General features: G+C 44.4%; 1 long non-coding RNA gene across 1 annotated transcript; it reads right to left on the minus strand.

The window, feature by feature from the left end:
- Nucleotides 1-12166: 12166 nt before the first annotated feature.
- Nucleotides 12167-22304, minus strand: LOC130146754 (uncharacterized). Its single transcript, XR_008820999.1, has 3 exons — nt 22147-22304; nt 15986-16067; nt 12167-12910 (listed from the first exon to the last, which is right to left on the minus strand). It is a non-coding gene; the product is annotated as an uncharacterized LOC130146754 (long non-coding RNA).
- Between the last annotated feature and the right edge of the window lie 752 nt (nt 22305-23056).

The following is a 23056-nucleotide window of genomic DNA, read 5'->3' on the forward strand; positions in this document are numbered from 1 at the left end:
CGAGAGCTGTGGTCTCATCAGTCATCCTGGTTTGCCAGGGCTGTTCACAAATCACAGCGCTCTGACGCAGAAAAACTTCAGTGGATCTGGGTCTAATGCCTTAAAGAATGAGGTGTGCATCATGCCATGTACCACACCATATCAGGTGAAGGCAGAACGTGATTACACATCAGTTAGGAAACTCATGACATCATTAAAACACATCTGCAAAGCACTTCAAATGTGAATGCACAGGCAGATGTGAAGCATCGTGTGTCAGCAGCCCAGAATCACACCAACTTTGCTGCTGTGAGTGCAAACGGCCCTACATCTGAGGATCTTACTGGGATTAGTACATACCTATCCCACCTTTGCTTTTCCTCCCTCTAAAACACAGTCCGGGATCCATTTGAAAAGAAGGAACCAATACATTCTGTAAGTACTGGCAAACTGCTCTGCTGTTGCATAGGATGTTTTAAAGCCTGAAATACCACATATTCTTGTATCCACTGGTTAAAGATAGCAGTTAGAAGTGCTGCTGTAAATATTTGAAAATAACAGAGCAGGAAGAAAAAGTCAATCCAGATGATTACGCTGCTTTGAAATTATGTTAGATATTTTAAAATACACAAACCCAGTTTGACTACTGCTCATATACATGTGTACTCTAACTCTACTTCTTGTAGACTGCATCCACGTGGAATCCATTTGGATTTCTCTGCATAGGGGTGCTTGGCAGTCACACCAGTTTGCCAACAAGTCCTGCTGAGCCCCAGCTAGCCAAATGTGTGAAAGATGTGTACAGAGAGAACAACACTGGGTCTATCTTCAAAGGTGTGTGTTGAGAGCATCTTGTGCCTACCAGCCCTGTAGTGTCTTGAGTCCTTCTGAGTCCTGCTGGTTAACATTTACGTCTTCAAATGCAATTATCTGCTAGTGCTAATGGGAATTAAAGGAGTTAGCTACCTAAGTGCCGCTAAGGATCGGGACACACAGGCTGTGGTTTGCTGTCTACTGCTGTAAGAAAACACAGAGGATTTGTCTCTTCTTAATTCTCTGTCTTTCTTTTCTTTCAGACTGAAAATTCAGATTTTTCCAGCAAATGCTGGGACAGTGGTTGTACCAGTATATATTACCAACTCACATTTAATCCTAATTATTTCTTTCCCACTGAGCATCTGCATTTGGGCTTCCTTCTTCCAGTCATGGTTAACATGTTTCCACAGTCTTTCTCAGTTTAGGTTTGTGTTTGCAAAGGTGGGAGGGGTGGTAGAAACCTTTGGCATCAACAGGACATTTCTCCCCTGATTTCAACAGCAGCTCTGACTTGGAAAGTAGGACCTGCCAGCCAGAAGATGCTGGTCCCCAGCCCCAGCTCCCTTTTCTACCTTCCTCTAGCACTAAGTTCAAAGCAAGACTCAGCAAGAAATTGCAGCCATGTCTCTTGAGCCCTGTGACTCTGCATTGGCACACCAGCCTTCCACGTGAGGAAATGTAGCACAAAAAATACCTTCCAGGAGGCTTCTGCCTAGTGCTGGAAAGCACTGATGCACTCTGGCTCCAGGGAGAGGTAAAAAGTTGATTGCCACCCACTCAATAACCATTTCCTTCTGGGTGATCGATGGAGCATCATCAAAGACCGGTCTGGTGACAGGTGCCCGTTAGCTATCAGAGGCAGAGGACGTGAACGGATCTGTGATAGATGCTCATGGAGGGGGAAGCAGTAAAGAGCACGGCAGCAATAAAAGGAATGAAATAGGCTTCCTGCTGAACGGAGAAGCATACACTAGGATAAACGAAGGGACGTTGATTGAATTGCAACATTTCTTTAAACTCAGAGCACCGACTGCAGCACTCTCATCTTGCCATGTAAAGTTTCTTCCAATGCATGATTGGTGACATCTTGACACACTGATTTTAGTATTGCTCACTCTGTAATCCCCAGGGGAAGATATCTGAGGCCTGAACTGTGCTTTTGAGTCATATCTTCCAACTAAACCCATTTTCCAGTTCCCTCGCTGCCAAGGTCACTGAGTTTCTGATCTCACAAGAAAAAGCTTTACAGGAAAGGTGAGTGGAAAGAGGAATGAAGGTTTGAGCTGATCCTTGGGGGGTACCAGCTGGTACAGCTCATCCAGTGCATGTTGCAGGCAGCATTAGCTAACATTACACTAAAGCTGTCCCACACAGGCGGAGCAAGAGGATGGCAGGGAGCAAGGCTTCCCTCAGAGACACAGTCTGCCCTTGTCTTGCTTTGGAGATTGCACAGTGGCGCAATCTTTGCACAGGGCTGTAAGTTAAAGCTAAGTTGTTCTCCTATCTACAGGACAGGCTGCGGCAGCCCTCATGGCATGGACTAGTTGGTAGCAGGGGAAGGGGTTGTGGATGAGACATGCCTGTCCCTCCTCACGCCATGCCACCTCTGGCTGGTGCCTGGGTTGGAGGGCAGCTCTTGTGTTGGGGCAGGAGCTGCATCCCCTCCCAGCACTGCAGGATTAGGAGACGAGAGATCTCCCAAAGCAAACCAGTTTGGGTGTGAACAGGAAGGTCTTTCCTTCCCCTGCCCCAGCTAAGCTGTTGCGTTATAGGAGCTCTTTAAATATCCTCCACAGCCCAGTCTGTGAGATGCTGTTATACAAACCTGCATGTTCTCAGGCACATGGTCTGTACCTCCACATCTCTCACGCTGGTGCTGCTTTACTGTCTGAGCCAGCCTGGCTGGAGGAGCAGTGCTCACACACATGTATTTTTATGCACAGGGGCACAGGGTGACTAAAGAAGTTAATAAACTTCAAAGCATGCAACATGATAATCAGAAGTTCACATCAGGACAAGGAGAGAACAGCGGGGCCCTGCCATGGGCAAATAAATGACCTTTGAGTCCTGTGTTCCCTGTGCATTTGTACACAGACCAGACTCTGTTACCAACATCTCGCTGCAGGCACATCCAGCTGGAGGGTCACTGTGATGGTACCTGGGCCCCTCATCATCAACACCAACCAACTTCCAGCTCTTGCCCAGGGCATTGGACGCTGTTTTATGGCTTTTCTCTATTTATGTTGCCCCCTCCACAAAGTGTGAGCAGCTGGGGTTTGGGATTCAGTGCACACCCACAGCACGTTCTCAGGGAGAGGAATCTTATCACCGAGCCTGAACACAGGCCTTTGGAAGCACTGGGGCAACGGGGTGCTTTCTTCACATATTTCATCTAGCCATCAGACAGCAGAAACAACCAGGGAAAATGCAACTACATCAATTTCAGCTGAATAGGAACCTCACCACAAGGAGCCTTATGCAATTAGAAGGGCTACCACTCCAGGAGTATGCAGAAGACATCAGAAACAATTGTGGAAAAAACCCCAACAAATAAAATAAGTAATACTTCCATCTGTAAATGCTTGGAAAACTTACATCCAAACTAAAGCTTTAAGGCAAAAATTTCCTCCATGAAAAAAGAATAGTATATCCATCAGTCCAGCACCATCACCTACCTATCTATGGGTACTGTGAAGGTACAGACTAATGTACATGTAAAACACAATAAATCTATGTCTTATTGGAGTCATAATTTGAATTTTTCACAAGAAAGGCTTAACTATTTTTGTACATCTGCTGAACTGCTTTAGGAGTAACATGGAACTGCTTTAGGAGTAACATGAGACTTCGATATGTTTAATAATATAAGGAGAACTTTGAAGCTTCATCTTCCAGATTTTTACTCAAGGAAGTATTATAAGCCATTAAAACTGCGTTTGTTGATTGGTTTTTTTTCTTTTCCAGATCAGTGGCTAAAGTAATTCCCATTTCAACCAATCCAAAAGGAAAAAAAAAAACCCACAAAAACAAACAACAAAAAACCCCCACTAAACTCCTCAAAAATACTACTTTGTATTACTCAGAAAATCTTTATCTAAACTACAGTATTTTTTTTATTATCTTCCCCCTTTCAGAGTTCTTTTCAGGGTTAATTTCTAAACTGAAAGGCCACATTCAACTGCAAAGTCAAAATGTTTGCAACATATAACTACTAAAAAGATATGGTGTGATATTTAAAGGAAATACTTTGTTGCTTTTTCTCAGTTAGATTATTCCACAAATTTGACTCAAGTTGTTAAACATTTGTATTCTGACCAATATTCTTAGCAAATCTTCTGTTCCCAAAAAAAGCAAATTATCCATTGTTCAGTTTTGCTGTTTACTGAACTGCCCTCTTTTATAACTGGAAAACCTGGCAGAATTAGAGACTTAAAGAATGGGCCCAAACATAGCACACCGAATAACTGGATGTTGTGTCTAGCTCTGCAGTGATTTAGGATGTTATCAAAAGGGATCTCTAAGCACCAGTTTACACCAGCTACCTCCATTGCCTATGCAGAATCCTTCCAGTAAAGAATATCTATATAAATACATTTTAATTGTATGTTCTTTTTTATTTACTGATGGATTTTAAATGAGGTTTTTAATAATCACTTTATTTCCTTTAAAGTCTATACAAAAGAAAAGTTTATTTCAGTTACCAATGTAATGTACTCCCACAGGCAAATATATATCTATTTCTATATGCATTTCGTGGGTCATAGTGAATGTTTTACTGCATGTCTTAAATGTACTAAAATTGCTCTAAGGAGATAGCTTTGAAGACATTTTATTTATTATTGATATCCTTGGAAAATTCAGAAGATGCTGAGATATGAAGGGTACATTATAACTGCATAGCTTTTTGGGTTTTTTACCTGGTACTGCACAAAGAGCTTTCTTCAAAAGTTTGCAACACTTACTGCTTAGGTGACATGAGAGCATATTTTCCTGTTGTTCAAACATCATCAGCCAGACCTGGGAGTGAAGGACTCCAAAGGCCATACAGGTTCAGCAAGGCAACGAGGGGCTGGTGGGCTGTAACAAGTACAGCCACCGGCCTGATCGTGGGAGTCCTGAGTCAGCCTGCACACGGCAACCAAGATAGCGGGCCAAACAGCCCGGTGACTGTCTTGCTCGCTGTCAAATACAGATAGCTGTGGCAAAGAGAAGGGGCGGGGGGGGGGGGGGGGGGGGGGGGGGGAAGACAAAAAAAAAATATTGAAGAACTTTATTTCTGAAGTTACAGTATGGGTTCTTTATACATAATAGCCATGAAAATTCCAGGAAAAAGGCTGTCTGCCCCAAAACCACGGCAGCTCTGCTGATAGCCCCACTCCCCACCCACACCCCCCCCGGCCCAGCTGTCTCCCCCTGTGCTGACAGAGGTTGAGAAAGACAGGACACCAGGAAAATATATTATTTCTCCAGGGTGACCCCAAGCCCAGGGGCCAGGTCTTTACCTGGTATAAACTGCTGTATCGACTTTGCTGGAGCCCAGGTGATTTATTTCAGGGTGCCACCCTTCACTGGGTGTACCACGACAACAACAGCATGGCACGATATATATACCCACCACCCTGCCTGCCCTCCATCATGTCACAAAAGCCCCATAAAAATTGGATTTTGCAAACATTACCATCCTGGGCCAGTCACGGGCAGGAGATAGGACACTCCTTTCCCCCAGGGTCATGGCCTTCAAGATCCTGCCTTTCACTTCTAAAAAGCCATAAAATGAAGGCATTCACTGAAGTAATCCCAGGGGGAAGAAGGGGCAGAGCTCTCTTGGTGCGGCTGCCTGCCTCTGGGATGCATCCACCCCCAAAATTAGCCCTTGGAAATGGCAAGGGCATCTTTATAATCTGTGTTTAAAGGAGCTTGTCAGGTGAGGGCAATGGTAACAGTGTATGCAGCCCTGTGAAAATTCACTGCAGGCGATTCTGGTCATGCCTTTTCAAGAAAGGAGAATTCACGAGGAAATAGGTGCAGAGGAAGGCTGCTGAACTGGCCAGGGACATGGCAAGCCTGTTTTGCAAGAGGAGAAGAGATGTATAGGTTTTGTTTAGCTTCACAGGACAAAGGCTGACACAGAATATGGTTGCTGTATCTAAATATCCCAAGTGATAAATGCCATGCACAAAATATTTAAGCTGCAGGATGATTGTGGGCACAGCAACCGGAGCAAAGGATTCTGTAGCCATCAGAGGAAAGAAGTTTTTGAAAACATAAGAAAACTGGTGAGATTTTATTATAAGATCCAGTCAAGTAAGTCATGGAAACCTGCAATATTACTTGAGCAGAGGGAGTGGACTCAAAGAACCTTCCCATCCTTTCCACCTCCAAGTCATATAAAAGCCAAAGGAAATTTTGCCACAGATTTAGTTGGGCTCACCCTGAATTATTAATCCTATCAACATGTGCATGTGGCCTAATCGATCTGGGCTCTTCAAATGACTCACCACAATTTTTCAGAGCAGATACAGATTTTAAACTAAATGAATGCATAAACTGTGTCTTCAGCAGCAGGATTCCAGACCTGGGTGCGCAGATCTCAGCGCACAGAACAAACTGCAGTGGCCACAGATACAGTCTATTAATCAATTATGTCTGTTTATTGGAGACCAGGGTCTTCCTGCAGCTGCTAAACCAAATGACATGCAATGACAGTTATGTAAACTTCCATGGAACTCCAGAAAAGCTATCAGTGGTTTCCTGGCTGTAATTTTTGAGCTGATCTAATCTGACATATGGTGATTTTTTGAGTCATTTGATAGTGTAGAGAGCTAAGTAAACCCCTCTCCAAACAGCCATAAAAAGTGGCCCTGCAGTTTTTGCTACTTTTGGAAACCCAGAAGCATGTTGCTGCAAACAGTCAAGCATGAACACAGGAAGGATTAGATCTTACAGCAGATCTTGACCTTGGGTGCATCAAACTTTTTTAAAACAAAAATGTGTTTTCAGATAAACAACCTATTTTTACAAAAGGAGTCAGTCTTCTACAAAAGAGCACTTCGTCAGAAAGTGCAAAATCCAGCAGACAAAAAGTTTTCTTTCTAACATAGGATTTTTGTCTACAATACACTTGCTAGAGAAGTTCAGTTTTCAGCCACTGAAGATGAAAACACTTGTAAGGGCAGTTGACTTTTCAGTAATAAAGTGATAGCAGTGACCCTTCTGCAAATGGTGGAAATTTATTCTGCAAATAAATTTCATCCAGACATTTTCCAGGGCCATATTTTTAAGCTTGTCTTAACTGGACTTCTGTTTCTTGCTTTAGCTTAGATAATTTGATCCTCTGAGAACTTATTTATCCCATAAATCAACTATCTAGATATGTAAAACCCTTAACTTTTACACTTCAGCATAGGATTGCATATCCAGACCTGTCTTTTAAATATCTGGGAAACACAAACCAACAGAAACACTGTCTCAGAACGTCAGCTTTACGACAGATACCTACAGAGCAAAACAGTCATTAGCCTAAAAAAAATGTTATTAGCTTATGCTGAACTGAATATCTTGCTTACTAGTAATACCACATCTAAGTTCAGTGAAAAGAAAATGTTTGTAAAAAAACTTAAGTACACAAAAATGGTGTCTCATGACCATGCAGCAGGTCCTGGACAGAACTGAATTCATCCTGCTTCACTTCCCTCAGCATCTTAGTAATAAAGACCCTGTGCAGGTGGGATTCCTAGTTTCCACAAAGGCGATCTTGTTGAAATTTGCTGTAACTGACTTTGGAGCCAGTGGCCCCACTCAGAGGTATAAGGGAAGGTGCTGGGGATGTGAAAGGACTTGGTTCCACCAGTAGCTATAGCTGCTGCCAGTGTCTCATAGCAGTTGGCACATGGGGAAAAAGGAGGTGAAGGCCCTAACCAAAGAGCTGAAAAGTGGACACTGGTGTGAAGCTGATTTCGTGCCTGCAGCTGAAGCAGAAGCAGAGAATATCAAATGCCAGAAGGAAGTTTATCCTCAAAAGCTTTCCAGCCCCATTTTGCACAACAAAGAGATCTGGCTAGTTCAGATAAGGGGTGGATGAACATCCCAAGTTTCAGTTGCTTATTTATCTGAGGCACTCCACCCTTCACTAAACATCTCCATTCCTAGAATGATGCAAGTCTCTTGATTAAAACAACGTGACACATTACCAGAATACCTCAGTCCCACTGTACTCTGCCTGTCCCAGCCCCAGAGAGCCATCACAAAACCTGGTTCTGTCCTCCCAAAGTTAGCAAAACTCCCACCAACCTCAGGGGCACCAGTGCTAGGCCTGGGTAAATATTTTCCATCCATACACAAGTTGTCTTACCCAGTCATTCTCAGCCAGGGAGGATATTCCCACACACCTTTCTTAAATAAAGATTTTTTGTTCATACAGCAATACAAATGCTTTGCATGGAAGGGATCTTTCATTCCAGCTGCTGCAACAGCAACTGCTCATAATAAGTGAGAAGAGTGTGTATCAGAGGTCCTGGTGAAGAATAGAAAGGGCAACCTTGTCATGGCAGAGATCTTCCTTTCCTTTTGAAACCTTGCATGCTTCAGTCAAGTTCTTGTCTCTCTCCTCCTGTCTGTTAGCTGGTACTGATATGCCCACTTAGAAGATCCTGCTTGTTCAAAGAGCAAATCCCTCTACAGCAAATGTGTGTCTGTAAAACGTAAGCTCACTTTTCTCCGCTATCTTCTACCAACCCATTGGAAGTGCTCCCTAGGCTTTCTACATATGGAAAATCTTTCACACTCACCAGCCTTGCAAAGACCTCCCAAAAAACAACCCTGACTTAGTGAAATATCACGTATCCATCACAGAGATGGAGCTGCTTTCAGGAAAGCTGAGCTGCAAATCATTTGCTCAAGTCTCAGTACATTAAAATTGCTGTTCTGTACCTGGCTAAAAATACAGAGAGGGCACAAACATGGTTACTTTTTTTCTACTGAACTGCAAATGATTATCCTTAGGTGAAAAACTCTCCTCAGGCTTACCCCATCATCTGTCACCTTGAGGGTCACAGACCCTCACTGTCTCATCTTCTCTCATCTGGCATCTGGCTCCTGCCAGGTCCCACCAACAATGTTAAGTCTTTCCCTTAAATTCATGTGTAAGTGAATTAGTTCATAGTTTCTTGCAATATTTTCACATCTTTAGATATTTCACCTTAATGTATCCTTCTAGCATCTGTTTCCATCTCTTTCACTTGGCTGTTAGACTTCAACCAATTTAGCTTGAATAATCACTTTGATTTATTCCAAATCTAAATCAATCTGCTGTATTATTTGTCTGAAGAAATTTTAGCTATTCCTTCTTTGCAAGATGCTACACATTATCAAGTTTCATCTTATGGCATCAGCACAGTTAGACTTGTCACCTAGCTTGTCTCCCTCACTATTGAGATTCATCTTCTAATGAGCTAAACATTTACAAGGTAGATAAGGGTCATTAGAAATGTGTATTCATCTTTACCAAAGCCAAATTGCACAGCTGCAATAGAACACATCGTTTTATGCATTATGGTAGAAAACGACATGACTCCAGGAATTTCAAACGTTAACCAGCATTTTTCTAAGACTGATACTTACCACAATGCCCAACGTACATAATTCCCCTAGACACTGTCTGCAGATAATCTACCACTGCAGACCTCTGCGCAACCTTAAAACCTGACCTGAATATGGTTCCCTGTTTTCTCTACATGCACGTATAAAAACCTGGCATTTCAGCAGTTTGCAGCTAATCAATTAATAGGTCACTCATAGACTGTGATGTAGTCAAATATTAAGAGGAGCAGAGCGCAAGAGCTCCTCCCCTTACTGCAAAACCTTTGCAGCGGTAACTTCAGTGGGTGAAAAAAAAAAAATTAACCAGCTCTGCCAGGATCTCCATGAGTGAACATCCCACTCTCAAACAGTAAAACTTCACTTGCCCTCTGGAATATCACAGCATCAATCTGTTACATATTAGGGATTTCACCTTTATGCTGTTAACTACCTCAGACCCAAACAAATATCAGAAATTAACAGGCTTGTTTGAGGAAAGAAAAAGAGCTTATTTAATGCTTGTCTATGTATGTAACTATTTCTATACCAGTGAGGACAATCCTATTCTTGAACCTATGCTCGTCCTAAGCTTGCTTGCTTATTACAATGAGCAGAGAGGCAGGACTGTGAACCTAATGCGTACTCCTGACCCTTTCTCTCAAAGGATGGTGTTTGTAAAGAGTTGTTCAGGTTTTATTCCATCAAGCCAGCAGACAGATTGTTTTATGCTCCAACCTTGTCAGTTCTCAGGAAGCTGAACTGCTCTGGATCTGGAGTTTGCCCAGAAAAAAATTAGGAGCTGCAGGTCATGCTTTGTGCTGCAAAACTGATGCCGCTGATTTCGTGGCTGATAGTCACACATCTGAGTCAGATCTAAATAAATGTGACTAGATTGTGTCAGAAGGGTACTAAGACATCAGAAGTCTTTTAGATTAATCATACAAGCCAAGTTTAATCCTTCCCTCTGCAGGTACATTTAAAGCTAGTGCCCCTGTGTATTCTTTGTGGGCTACTGACTCTGATGCCCTTCATATATCTCAGCCTGGTGAAAGATGCCAGATTCCACAGTAGGCACTGGCGAGATAAAGGTATTTTTTTGTTTCCTAGGAACCTGCAGCTGTACTGTTCTCTGCTTTTTGTGAGTCTTGTCTTCAGCAGACAAAGATAGAGATATTTATTTTATTTTTTTTACGGAGTAAAATTTCTCCTCAAAAGTTTATGGGTTTTGTCACCTCTAGTGGAAAAACTTAGCATATCACTGGCTGGAAAAAAACCCAGCTTTCTTGTTCATGAAAGCTCCATATCTACAAGACTATGAATCACTTTAATGAAAAAAGTATCTTCCAAAGATCTCACCAGGAAACAAATAAATAAATAAATAGTCAGGCTGTGTCTGTGGAGGGACTTAGTGCTCTTAAACAAAGACCACCTTTCACCTCACAGACCTGCCTGAACCACTCCGAATGCCATCCTCAGCCCACCATTTCCATTGCAACTGCAACTCTGGGAGGTCAGACCTGGTGTTTCAAACCCTTTTGAGCTGATGAGATACATTTTTTATGCTAATACAGATACCTTTTTTATGCTGATACAGGCAAGGCGGGCTTCAAAAGACCCATCAGATCTTGCTGACCCTCCTGCAGTCCTCTTGTTCTTTGTGGAACTACTCCTTTTTTTTGTGGAAGTGGTGGAAATCTGGGGGTAAGCAAAGGTAGAAAGCATGGTGGAGTACTGCTGGGCAAGTATGGAATGTCCACACTTCTTCTGGAGGCTATAGCATCTTTACAACCAGGTTTGTGAACACTCAAAGGATGGTTTGGCTCAGTCATTTTTGCAATGAGAGTTAATAAAATCTCTGTCCACAACATCATACAACCCCAGAGAAACCCAAAGCCATCTAGCTTCCAGAGCCACGTGCAAAGTCAGGCCTGTAATTATGGCTGTGAGAGACAGACTGTGGAATGAGAGATAGAAGTGAGTCAGGTGGGGGAAAGGACACAGTAACATGGTCTCAGCTCAGCATTCAGGCAGTGAGAGTGGCCATCAACGGGCAAGAGCAAAGATGGCAAAACAAGGAGAGCAGCTTCCTTCCCTACTCCCCACTCCATGGTATCAATGGGAAGGAAAATTGGGCGCAAGGTCCATCTAACTGCCTTTTTAGCCCTGTCCAGGAAAGCACAATTGCAGAGGAAGAAAAGCCATCATTCTGTGTAACCTCGCTGATGGCTGGGGAAGGTGGCAGGAAGAAGAAAGACTTGGTGATCACTAATTTCTTCATATCAGAGGCAAGGAAGGAGACTGCAGCTCAGGTAATGATGGTAGAAGGTACTTTAAGAAAGCTTTAGGAAGTCATGATGCCGGATTCCAAACTAGGATGTAAACATGTATGTTAGGGCAGAGAAGATGCCATGTTTTAATAGATGATAAGGAAGGAGACCTCGGGCTTTTCCATGGAGATATGTCTGTGGGGCAACCTCCTGCCATCCTGAATGGTGATAAACCACATGCAGTAGTGGCCTCTGTATTTCTTTAATGACTGAGCAGGATGCAAAAGATGTTTCACTTGGGTCCTCAGGACAGGTCTCTACTCACGGTGGAAATGAAGTTTCTTTTACACTCAGCTGGGTGGCAGCTGGCGTTTGCGTGAACAGTGAAAACCTCTCTCACAATGGTGACAAATTAACTTTCTTAAAGTGACTACACATCTGTAAAACAGCAAGGCTGGGGGAAAAAAAGACAAAGAAAACACACTTTCAGGATTATTCACTTTTTTAAATTATACCCTGCTTATTCCTGTAACACCAGTTCAACAATTTTCCAGTTTAATTTGTAAATTAAACCCCATGAAGAAAACACTTTTCCTTTTTCATCATAAAAATGTAGGTATGTAAAAGTACTGACCCTATGAATCAGGGGTCAATTATTATTTTTAGATGTGTGCTTACAGACAGGCAAGTAGACACTGGACAGACCCCAAAAGGCTGTGGACTGTGTTCTGGCTGCCTATTACAGTCATTAAGTAGGTGATTCATTGCCTAGTATTTAGGACTACCAGACTGTGCCTTTTTATGCCATAAAGAGGGAGAAGTTGTTGCAACATCAAAGTCAGGCACTTGCAGTCAGCCATCTGCCCAGCACTTTTACTTAGGTCCCTTTATTGTACATGGATCAGGGTCTGCTATGGTGTACTCTAATGTCCTACCAACCATCAGCACCGTTCTAGGTGCTCGTGTTCACACCAGGGGCCCTGCTGGATAATAAAGCCAGCCCTGTCTGAGCTGGTATATGAACAAAGACAAAGCACAGAAGGTCACTGCAAACAATATACATGAAGGAAGGCTGGCAATGCTTTAGAGAAGAATGCCAAAGAAATCACATTTGATGCTGTGTTTACCAGCTGTGGCTTAGGTTCCATGGAGTAGGCAGTGGGCTGCAAGTCCACACCAATGAATGATAGTCCCCACTCCTCCAGCATCTCTCACAGGCTGACCTCAAGGTGCTTTGCTGAAGTGAGTGAGTGTTATTGATCCCCATTTTCCTGAGGAAACAGAAACATTGTCATGTCACTGAGGCTGCACAATGAGAGTCAAACCCAAACAGTTGCTCCCCAGAGTCCCACCTAACACAGGGAAGAAGAGCTGTAAACTGGACTGCTACCAACCTCCAAAGCAGCATTTGAAGCCAGGGCTGCACTGCTAATCCCCTGCTTAATCCACCCCAGCACAGTACAGTAGCAGGCAATCATGTCTTTGTTGCGTGAACTCTCCTGCAATGTACGCAGGGCTGTCAAAACCACAGGTCTGCTGTGATCCTCTGGGTTCAGGTGAGGTATCAACACTGGAACAGAGGGAGCAGGTGGAGGTGCTTTGGCAAAGCTGCTCTTCCCTCAAAAGTCGAAGTGCATTGCTTCCTGAACAAGCCCAGCCCTGTTTGCTCACTTAATTGTACAGCTACAAGGTTATTTCCAGCTCTCGCTCTTGTAACCTGACTGCGTAAGACCTGCCAGGCTTCACACACCAGGCATGAGACCTGCATGCTTGACTTCTGTCCCCATCTCTGCCACATCAGGCCGTGATGGAGCAATGTTGTGGGTGACACCAGCAGAGAGGGAGTCACTGCAGTGCAAACAAGCTGCCACGCATCACTGAAGACGTAAGGGGCACAGCCAGGCCACCGGGCAAATAGTGGCAACATGCTGCATGGCTAGGGATCAATCCTGCACATCTGATTCACATTTCCTATTGCTAAGAACCAGGCCATGCCGTGCACTGGCAGCAGGGAGCAATACTAATGGTCAGGAGCAGTTACAGAAAATAGGGTTGGGCACTGGGGGCAAGGGGGCCCCAGGGTTTGGCTCATCCTTGTGCAGCAGAGCCGCTGCGTAGGACACATCCCTGCACACAGCCACTACTGCCAGCGTGAAACAAGAAGCTCCGTGCAATGTCTGGGTGGCTCTTTGAGGAGCTACCTGTGAACCCCTTTAAAAGGATCGGTGGCTTCCGATGACTTGATCAGCTTAACGTACCCTGAAATGGTCACCTATCTGAATACCCTATGCAGTCTGTGACTTGCTTTTGAGGACAATATTTAGGAAATACTGTTGCAATAGTGATGTGTTCATTCTTATTTGCTGATTTGGCAATTTCAAGCCTTACCTGTTTTAGTTTGTTTGTTTCTTTTGCAAAAACACGTGCATGCTCATGTAATTCATTGTGCTCCATAACTCTGTGTTCTGATGCTGTGTTTATTTGAGATTCACACGTGCACACACACTTGAGAGTGAGATAAAATCACTCTGGCTGAGGCTTTATCTTGCCTATCTGTTCCTCAAATGGGTCCATCTGACTTGGACAGGAAGAGGATAATTTGATTCCTAACAGAAAATGTCTTCCTTTGATCTGATGTTTCTGCAGTTACCCATTCCCCAAAAGATCTTTTCTGTGTGATGTTTTCCTTTTGTTTTCCTTCATCCCTGTCTTATTTTACAATAACACGTTCAAGATAACCCACCCTTCTTCCAGGGAAACATCATATCTAGCCCATTTGCAGGCAGGCATAACTGTAAAACTCACAGCACTACCTCCTGTACCATCCTGTGTCTTCAGATGATAAAACACTATCTGGCTGGTCTTGCATTTAAGCCAGCAGATGTATTACTACATTTCAAAGGACCCCAATCAATCCATTTCCTTCATTGTCCCGCTCTCGAAAAAACCTAGACAGAGAAGCCTGAGGCTTTGTAGTTTTTGAAGTGCTCTAATCTGGACAGATCTTACCATTGCTGTCATAATTGATTAAACTGTTGCCAGCATCCCCTACATCTCCTGAGAGCTGTCATGGTTCACATTCATCAGGGCATGCTCCAAAGTTCACACACTTCCACAAGGCACAGCTCAGCGAGAGGCGGGTGTCATTAGAATAATAATACTTTGCACTTCCATCTCTCCTTTCATCACAGGCTCTTTGCAAATACTCAGAGCCCATTTCTGCTACCCATTGTCACACTCTGTTATACTGTACAGCAATCCTCTCCCCTTCCAAAATGTTCCATGGAGCTCTTTCCAGAGCGAGATACACCAAGAACATGTAAACACTTAGCAAAAAAGTGTCACGATGCTTTTAAGAGATGTTATTCCTGTTTTACAAATAGGAGAACTTAATGGCTATGTTTGCACTGGTCTGCTAAAGGTGGCTGAAACCGTCCCTGAGACCAGGCTTGCCTGTCTCCCACAGGGGGTGCCTGCAAGCATTGCCTCAGGCAGGATCAAAGTATCCCTATGCAGGATTTTGGGAACCCAAAATACAGGCTTTGTCATACAGGCCTCTTGCAGACAGAGTGTGAAGGAGTTATGTGAATGGGAGGGGGATGCATTGGGGGACATACTGCATTTACAGGTGATTTGGAGCATCTCTTTTCAGTCCTCCATGTGATTTACCAAAGAGGATGCAGATGACTCAGTGTGGGAGCTAACACAGAGCACAGCATTCCTAAATTCCTGCTTGATGCCTAGTCACTACAACTCCCCATCTTTCACTAGCCCATGGATTCACTAACTAGTTGTTTATTGGCTGCATAAAAGGACATAGGAAATGTATTTTCACAAAACAATAAAATGTGAATTTTCCATGATTCAAACAAATAGAAGGATACTCATCCAACCTGTGTGCACAGACACAGATGCAGTGGGTATATGTTTCTTATGGGCATATTTAATGCATGTGCAATGCTGGGAGAGAAAAAAATCAGGCACACGTTGATCTGGGTGCTCATTCTGCAGGAGAGGAGCCTTACTGTGTGCATGTGCCAGGTAATTTTAAAACTTAGTGTTTTCTTCAAAGGGAAGTGTGTGTAGAAGGAAATATCCCGCTCCACAAAGAGCTGGGGAGGGGCTGTCCTTTATTCAGGCCAGAGATCTGCGAGTAACTGGCCAAGCAAGAATAAGGGAAGGGGTAACAGATGGAGATAAGGAGGCAGGAACAAGCTGCAGTTCGGCTGAGAGCCTGGACTCCGTGTCTTTACTGGCTGCAGGAAAGCACAAAGGGAAGATTCAACACAGGTCAACGTTAAGGAAAGCCCTGTCCCGGGAGACTGCGACGTTGCAAATTGCCTTACCTGTACTTATTTCTTGGGTGTTTCTTAGAGATGATGACTTTGCACCTCTGTTTACCTGCTCTCTCCTTCTTTTCCGTCGAGACTTAAACAGAAAGAAGACAGCAGGTTACTAAAATAAAATAAAGCAGCTCACGAAAGAAAGGGCAAACTGACTTGGAAAACCAGGAGCCATCTCTATTCCTACCAGCTGGAGTTTCTCCCACTTCTACAGCCATTAAAGTTATGAAATGTTTGGATGTTTTACTAATTCCATTAAGAACCAGAAAGGCTGTTCCCACCATGACCAGAAAATGAAACACCAGCAATCACACGGGAAAATACTCAACTTTCCAGACTCAGCAGTTTTATTAGTGCAAATACCCTCCAGATAGACAGCCACACATTTGGCTGCTTCCTTACACTGAACCCTAACTCAGCCTGCAGAGGCTAACCCGGTGGTACTCACCTCCAGTTCATTGCTCACTGATGAGGACCCTGACCCAGGATTTAGACATGTTTTGTTTTGTTTTGTTTTGTTTTGTTTTGTTTTGTTTTGTTTTGTTTTGTTTTTTCCTCTCTTTTGTAGACTGCCTGAGTGACTTTGGGCAAGCTGTTAGCTGTGTCTGTGTCCCAGTTTCCCAGCTGTGAAAGGGAAATAATAGCACTTCTATGCTTCAAAATGGCACTAAGAAGCTTAATTTTGAGGCACCTACTACAGGACACTAATAAAAATCTTGGAACCACCATTTGCCAGGATCCCTCCCTAGCCTGGGTCTAGTTCTTCCCTAGGCCTTCTCTAACAGCAGCAAATGCTAATGTGACAAGCACAGGGCTTTTTTGTGGTGTGGCGTATGCTTTTTCCTTGATCACACAGGTCCTGGAGTCATGGGATTGTGGATAATCTCACTCTTTGTTAAAATAAAGCCTAAAGTTTCATGGTCAGGAGATTGCAGCATACAGGGCGGCAAAGACAAGGAATGAATGCCTAAAGGCATGAATGTGAAGGGGCAGCAACTGAAACAACCTGACATTAGTTATTTTAAAGTATCAAGATTTCTAAGCCGATAGAAGTTTTATTAAGGATTAAAAAATGATTCATAAGTGCAGAGCTGACAAAACCGAGTTCTGTTCTTCCTGCTTTTAGCCCTTCAGGTGCTGTTGCAGTACAGAGCAGATCAGCATATTTCACTCCAATTCACCAGTACAGGCAACTTCAACCCCAGCACCACCTGAGTCTTTGAGAAAGTGAGACAGAGCTCAGCACCGAGTTTTGAAGCCAGCTCACACTACGGCAATCTTGCTCACTCAGGCAGCAACATGACGAGTGCATTAGCATTTAGCAAAGGTACATATAGCCATGGTCCCTGCCTCAAGGAGCTTACAGCATTGCAATACAGAGGGACTAGAACAGGAAGCCACATAAAAAGGAAAAGAGTTCAGCGGACATGCTGGTTATGTATTCCTGCAACCACATCAAGCCTGGTCAAAGGGAGGAAGCAATTGTGCCCTTGAATGCAATCCCCACTGGTGAATCTGGGCCCTGGCAGCCACGCGTGGCTCGGCACAGATCGGCAGGGCTTCCCAGTGCCCTCTCCCAGGGCCAGCCCACCCTCCCGCACCGGGCTGAGAGGCATGCAACAGGCAGGCATGCCTACGTTAGCTGTAAGCCACGCATGCAATTAAATTACTGGCTGGTTTGGCTAGTGAAAGCAGGCACGAGCTATGTACAATCTGCTAACATTTTCAAATCCTGTCATTAAAAATTCCTCGCTCCAGCCTGTGCCAAACAGAGTGAGTAAAGGCCGTGGATCCCAGGGCCCTGGTGCTCTCATCACAAGCTGCCTTCTTCCTACAGCAGCCCTGTTCCTGGCACAGCTGCATAGACCCCAGCCCGTCCCAGACCTCTGTACCCCAGGAGTGTCGAGACCCTCCTGCTAATTCTTCTGCCTCAGGGCTGGGCTGAATTGTGTGTGGTCTCAGCCCAAAAGGAGGGACAGCTGTACCTGGCCTGGGTCTCAGAGAGGGGCTGCCTGTTCTTCCTAGGAAGCTGGAAAATTCCCAGGCAACCACATAAAAGAAAGAAGATCTTCTCAAGAGCCAAGGAAAAGAGTCAGACACACAGGACCATGGAGGGACTTGCTCAAGGTCACATTGGAAGTCAGTGCTCGAACTGGACTGGGACAGGAGGACCCCTAATCCCTAGGTTGTACTACTTCCCTTAAACCAACTCACACCAAGGCAAATCAGGATAAGAAAATGATCAGACTAAGGAAACTTCCTCTAATATTACGGATGCCAGCACCTCCAGATGATGATGCTGGTAGCAAGAACCCATTCCTAAAGCTGTACAGAAAGTGATTTGTCCTTGACTGCTCTGTGGTGCTTAACTATAACTAAGATCACTCCGGCTTCTTTGAGTATCCCAAGTCCAAAATAGCAAATTTCGCAGTTTAAGCCACCTTGTGGAGGCACAAGGGGTACTATAACCTGATCTTACTTAGCAAAAGCGGTCAGTATGTCTCAGCTATTTAGCATTCCTCTGCAGAAACCCATCAGGCTGCCGTGTGGAGCACTGCACATCCTGTTCTCCCTCTATATAGTTTATCGCTTTCTTAAAGAGAAAAAGTAAATGGGCCAGATCTGCAGCTGACGTAAATCAGCATCTCCCTCCTGAAGTCAATGAAGCTACACCAGCGGGCACTAGCTAAAGATCTGGCCCAGTGAGTTTAGTGCCATGAGGTTATGAATCACTGTTATTATGTGGCGCTGCATGTAATTGCCTGATCCCTTCTCCCCATCTCCCCAAGGGGTCCGGAGCAGCCCTCCTCGTAATGCTGCCAGCAGCAGGGGGAGATGAGAGTGTAATGTTCAATTATCTTTTGCATGTTTTTCCAATAGCAAATCACAGCAGGGGATGTGACCCCCTGCTAATTGGAAGTCACGTCCTGGGGGGTTCTCTTCTTCCCTTTTGCTCCAATGTATATATTTGTATTAAATACTGATAAATGGCACAAATGCGGAGAGGTGGTAGATTCTGTGCAGTTGCGGCTCTAATGAAGATTTCTCTCACAGATCTGCTTTCCTCTAGTTTCAAACATGTTCAATCATGTTTATGCTAGGTTTTTGCATGAGAGGTTAAAGCTGATGGAGATTCTTTCAGCCAAACCTGACTTAAATCAACTGAGCCGTTCCTGTGTTGCAGGAGGATAATGTTTCTTTCACTACCATCTACCACAAGGTCTGAAATCCCTCCATGACCGCTTTGTGTTTCAGAAAGGGTGAAACCCAGAGATGGTAATGCAATAGACAGGAAGTATTTCTGTGTAGCTCATCAGCAAGCCAGTTTAGTTTTTCAAAGGGATTTAATCCGGGTGAAATTCAACCCTGTGGTCAATGAAGCACTTACATTCCTCCCGAAGCTCAGCAATAAGGCGTAGGCACCGAGGGGTGAGATTAACAGGCAGCAATTTCCCAAGGGGGACACACAGGCTGTGTCACCCTGTTGGCACTGCAGGGTGATGGGTGTGCTCTCTGGTGTCACCCAGGCCTGACAGCACACTTCCCTCTGTTCTAGACAAGGGTCACCCGACCTTCTGGTGTCCCAGTGACGAGCTGCTGCTTCAGGAACTGCGCAGAGAGACCATCGCTGTCCCCACACTCCCTTTACCCCTTAGGTCTGTGTCTCAGGCTTTCACAGCCTTGTAAGCCCATAAGACACAAGTACCTGGTCAACTTGTTCTATGTGATGTCCCCAGCAGTGGGGTGGCTGTTTTGGAAAGAGCACTGGACCATAACCAAGCATGATTTCCCAGCAACATTACCATCAACCTCCTCCTCCACCCAGTGCCAACATATCAAATATGCTCTCATGCCACAAACCATCCCAGCCCCGTCTCATGCATGGAAAGATGATACCTGGGAAGCCTGTTACATCATGATGCTGTGAGACACAATTGTGTACCTTTGAAATGCACCCAGCACCTATTGCATCATGAGAGATGTACCAAGAGTATGATTACAGAAGGATAAAAGGTGTTTCTTTAATAACGCATTAGCCAACGTGTTTAATGAATGAATTTTAAATGCCAACTGCAGACAGAACGAGGTCTATTTCAACACACATTAGCTGATCAAGGGAAACCTCATGAGGAAGTCTAAAGGGAACAAATGAACTTGGCAAACTGGAGAATCCAGCCCACAGAAAATTTAATGGGAATTAGGGCCCTAATTCAGCAAGGTATTTAAAGACAGATTTTTAAAGATGCTTAGTGAGCTAAGCATTTAAATAACTTTAAAAATCTCATCCACCAACATGTAATGATCTCTAAGCCTGTGTTCAGATCCATCTCTGTTCATTTCAGCAACGTAAGCAGTACTGAAATGCTCTGCTGAATCAGGACCTAAATCAAATTTAACAGGCTAATCCAGAAGTTATCTGCATCCTATACAAGTTACTAAGGGAAGATTTCTCCTCCCATTTTCAGGTTCTAGAACCCTCTTGTGAAATCAGTTCTCACTATTTTATTAAATTCTGTGGGTTAGTTACAACAAAAAAAATCCATAGCTAAGTAATCATTTTCTGTCAAATTCTGTCAGCAGACCTTCTGAGAAGAGCAGACATTTAAATTCAAACAGCAGAATCGATATCCAACCACTGTACAATAATTTGGAGATATGCAACACAGTGTTCATGTGACACATAAAAATGATGTTTTATAAACAGCTCTTCTCCCATTTTATGTCTGATAGGGAATATGACTCACAGTTGCCTCTGAGCACTAACCCAGCAGGAATCTTAGAGGAGGTAGAAGTGAAAGGAAGCTCAGATGCCACAGGGATGGGCACTGTGCAAAAGCACAGATCAGATCTAGTGGTTCCTGTTCTCAGTGAGTGAAAGTGGCAGAGAATTAGGACAAGTCAGAGGTTTAAGCCTCTGTCTCAATTGGACAGGGAGAAAGAAGTCCCTGCATGGGGATTCCTCCACTCCAGCTGGCTGCTCATAAAAAAAGTTTGCAAACACATTTTAAGAGGGAGTGGGAGGGACTGATAAGGTGAAGAGGAGACCCTTGACACTATGCAGTTCTTTCACCCCTGCAGTGAAAGCAAAAGCAATCTTGGCCAGATCTTGAGAGAGTGAGATCAGATCCTGGAGATAATACTTTAAAGTGTCTCCAGAAGAAGTGGCTGACACCCCATGCTGCAATGAAAACCTGATAAGCATCGAGTACTTGACAAAGCTTCAAATAGAAAAGCTTGAAGTGTAATGTGCTTCTTTGCACCCCAAGGAGTCTCTGCCCACATCTCCAGAGCATGAAGCACCCTGGCTGCTGGTGGTGCTGCACAGGCACCGTGGCTTTGCCTAGAGCCATGCTCAGGGGAAAGCGTTCACATGTAGGCGGCTGTGGCAGCAAGAAGCTGTGATGGCACCACATCCCCTGTCACATCGCTAGCCTCAGGGAGCAGCAACCTCCACCGCTGCCCTGCTTCCACCCCCTTGCAGCCCCCACTCTGTCATGGGCAAGTGTTACCCTCAAACAAAGTTGAGAGTATTTTTTCAATAAGGGCAATATGGGAAATGTTTTGGTCTGTACTGCAAAAATAACCACTTTACAAAGAGTCCCCCTCATACTTGTCAGTGGCCCCAAAGGTGCTACTCTCAGTATGTACAAGTGTAAGAAATTGGGCTGCAATGTGTTTCATATTACTATGATGGGGAAGGTTTGGGGGGGGTGTGGGGGGTGTGTGGGTGTGGAAGTAGTACTGCTTTTGAAAAGCCATTCTAAACTACATTTTTATTTCCTAGGGCAAATTAGCATATACTCTGGGCCCAACCTGGGCTACAAAGATTATCAAGTACAGCTGTTGGCTTACATGTGCAAAACCCCCATGTTCCTGAATAAAATTGTGCTGCTGAAACGAACCTGCACTGGTATGAATTATGCTGGGTATGACCCGCTCGTCAGCCAGCAGGAGGGTTGTTGGTGGGATCCTGCTGCTGCTGGTTTCACAGTGAAGGAGAGTGGCTGATCACTGGTGGTATAACTGGTATTACAAAAAAACTTTAGGCTGAGGTGGGATCAGCTAAACAGCTACAACACCGTAAGATACCGTTGAAATGTCATTGCCTTTACACAACACGTTCCCGGCCAGCAGCTCTGCTGGAGAATGCTTTGTGCGCTTACCTGTGCTGCTTAATCCTCTTCAGGAAAAAACACCCGCAATCGCTCCTGCAGTGGGCTGGAGTGTGGAGCAGGGGAAAACGGACATGAGATGCTCTGCTGCTGCATCAGTAACCTCCTGATGGGCAGGACATTTTCAGCTCACTCAACTGCATCTGGAGGAAGGTAATTATTTACAACTTCTTTGAGAACATAGCTAGGACCAGGGAAACTTCGTTTTTGCTGTCTAGTCTTTCTCACCAGCCAAGCAAAATCAGGCAGGCATCACCTGAGTTTTTCATGATATTTCGCATCATATTACCAGCCACCATGACAAAGGTCTGGGATGTGTTTGTGGCCTCATTCTGCATTCATATGGGGAGTTCTATGGATGTAAATACACAAGCATAATTTTTAATGAAAATTTTACTGTGCGGGCAGTGAAGTGTGAGGTTTGTGTCCATACTGTTCCCCCTCTCAACAGATTTCTTGTGGCTTAAGTCCACTGTCCTGTACAGTGGCAAGAAAACCGAGGTAGCCAAGACTGCCAGTGAGCTCCCTGACATAGCCACACATTCTGTGTCCAGATCTGGCTCTGGCCCTGCTGATTGCCCTTGCTCAAGAGCTGCAGGTAACCATCCCTCAACTCCAGCGCTATGTGTTGGTTCATGTTGGTTCTCCCTCCTCCAGTTTAGGACCATCAGCAGGTCTGTTTCAAACCAAGTACGTGGACTGTTTTGGGTAACCTGGTACAAATGAGACACCACCTTTCCTATAGACCCTTCCAGCAGCAGTTCTTGTTGAAGGCTGTCTTTGGCAGATGGTTAATAACAAACAGGCAGAGGGCATTCATGAGTTAAACCAGATATTTGCAGCCAGCAACTGCTGTAGCTGGAAGGATGCTGGCAGCTCACTTCTGTGTTTAGCGACATGG

Source organism: Falco biarmicus, chromosome 3 (genome assembly GCF_023638135.1).
Source record: "Falco biarmicus isolate bFalBia1 chromosome 3, bFalBia1.pri, whole genome shotgun sequence".
NCBI classification, from domain to species: domain Eukaryota; kingdom Metazoa; phylum Chordata; class Aves; order Falconiformes; family Falconidae; genus Falco; species Falco biarmicus.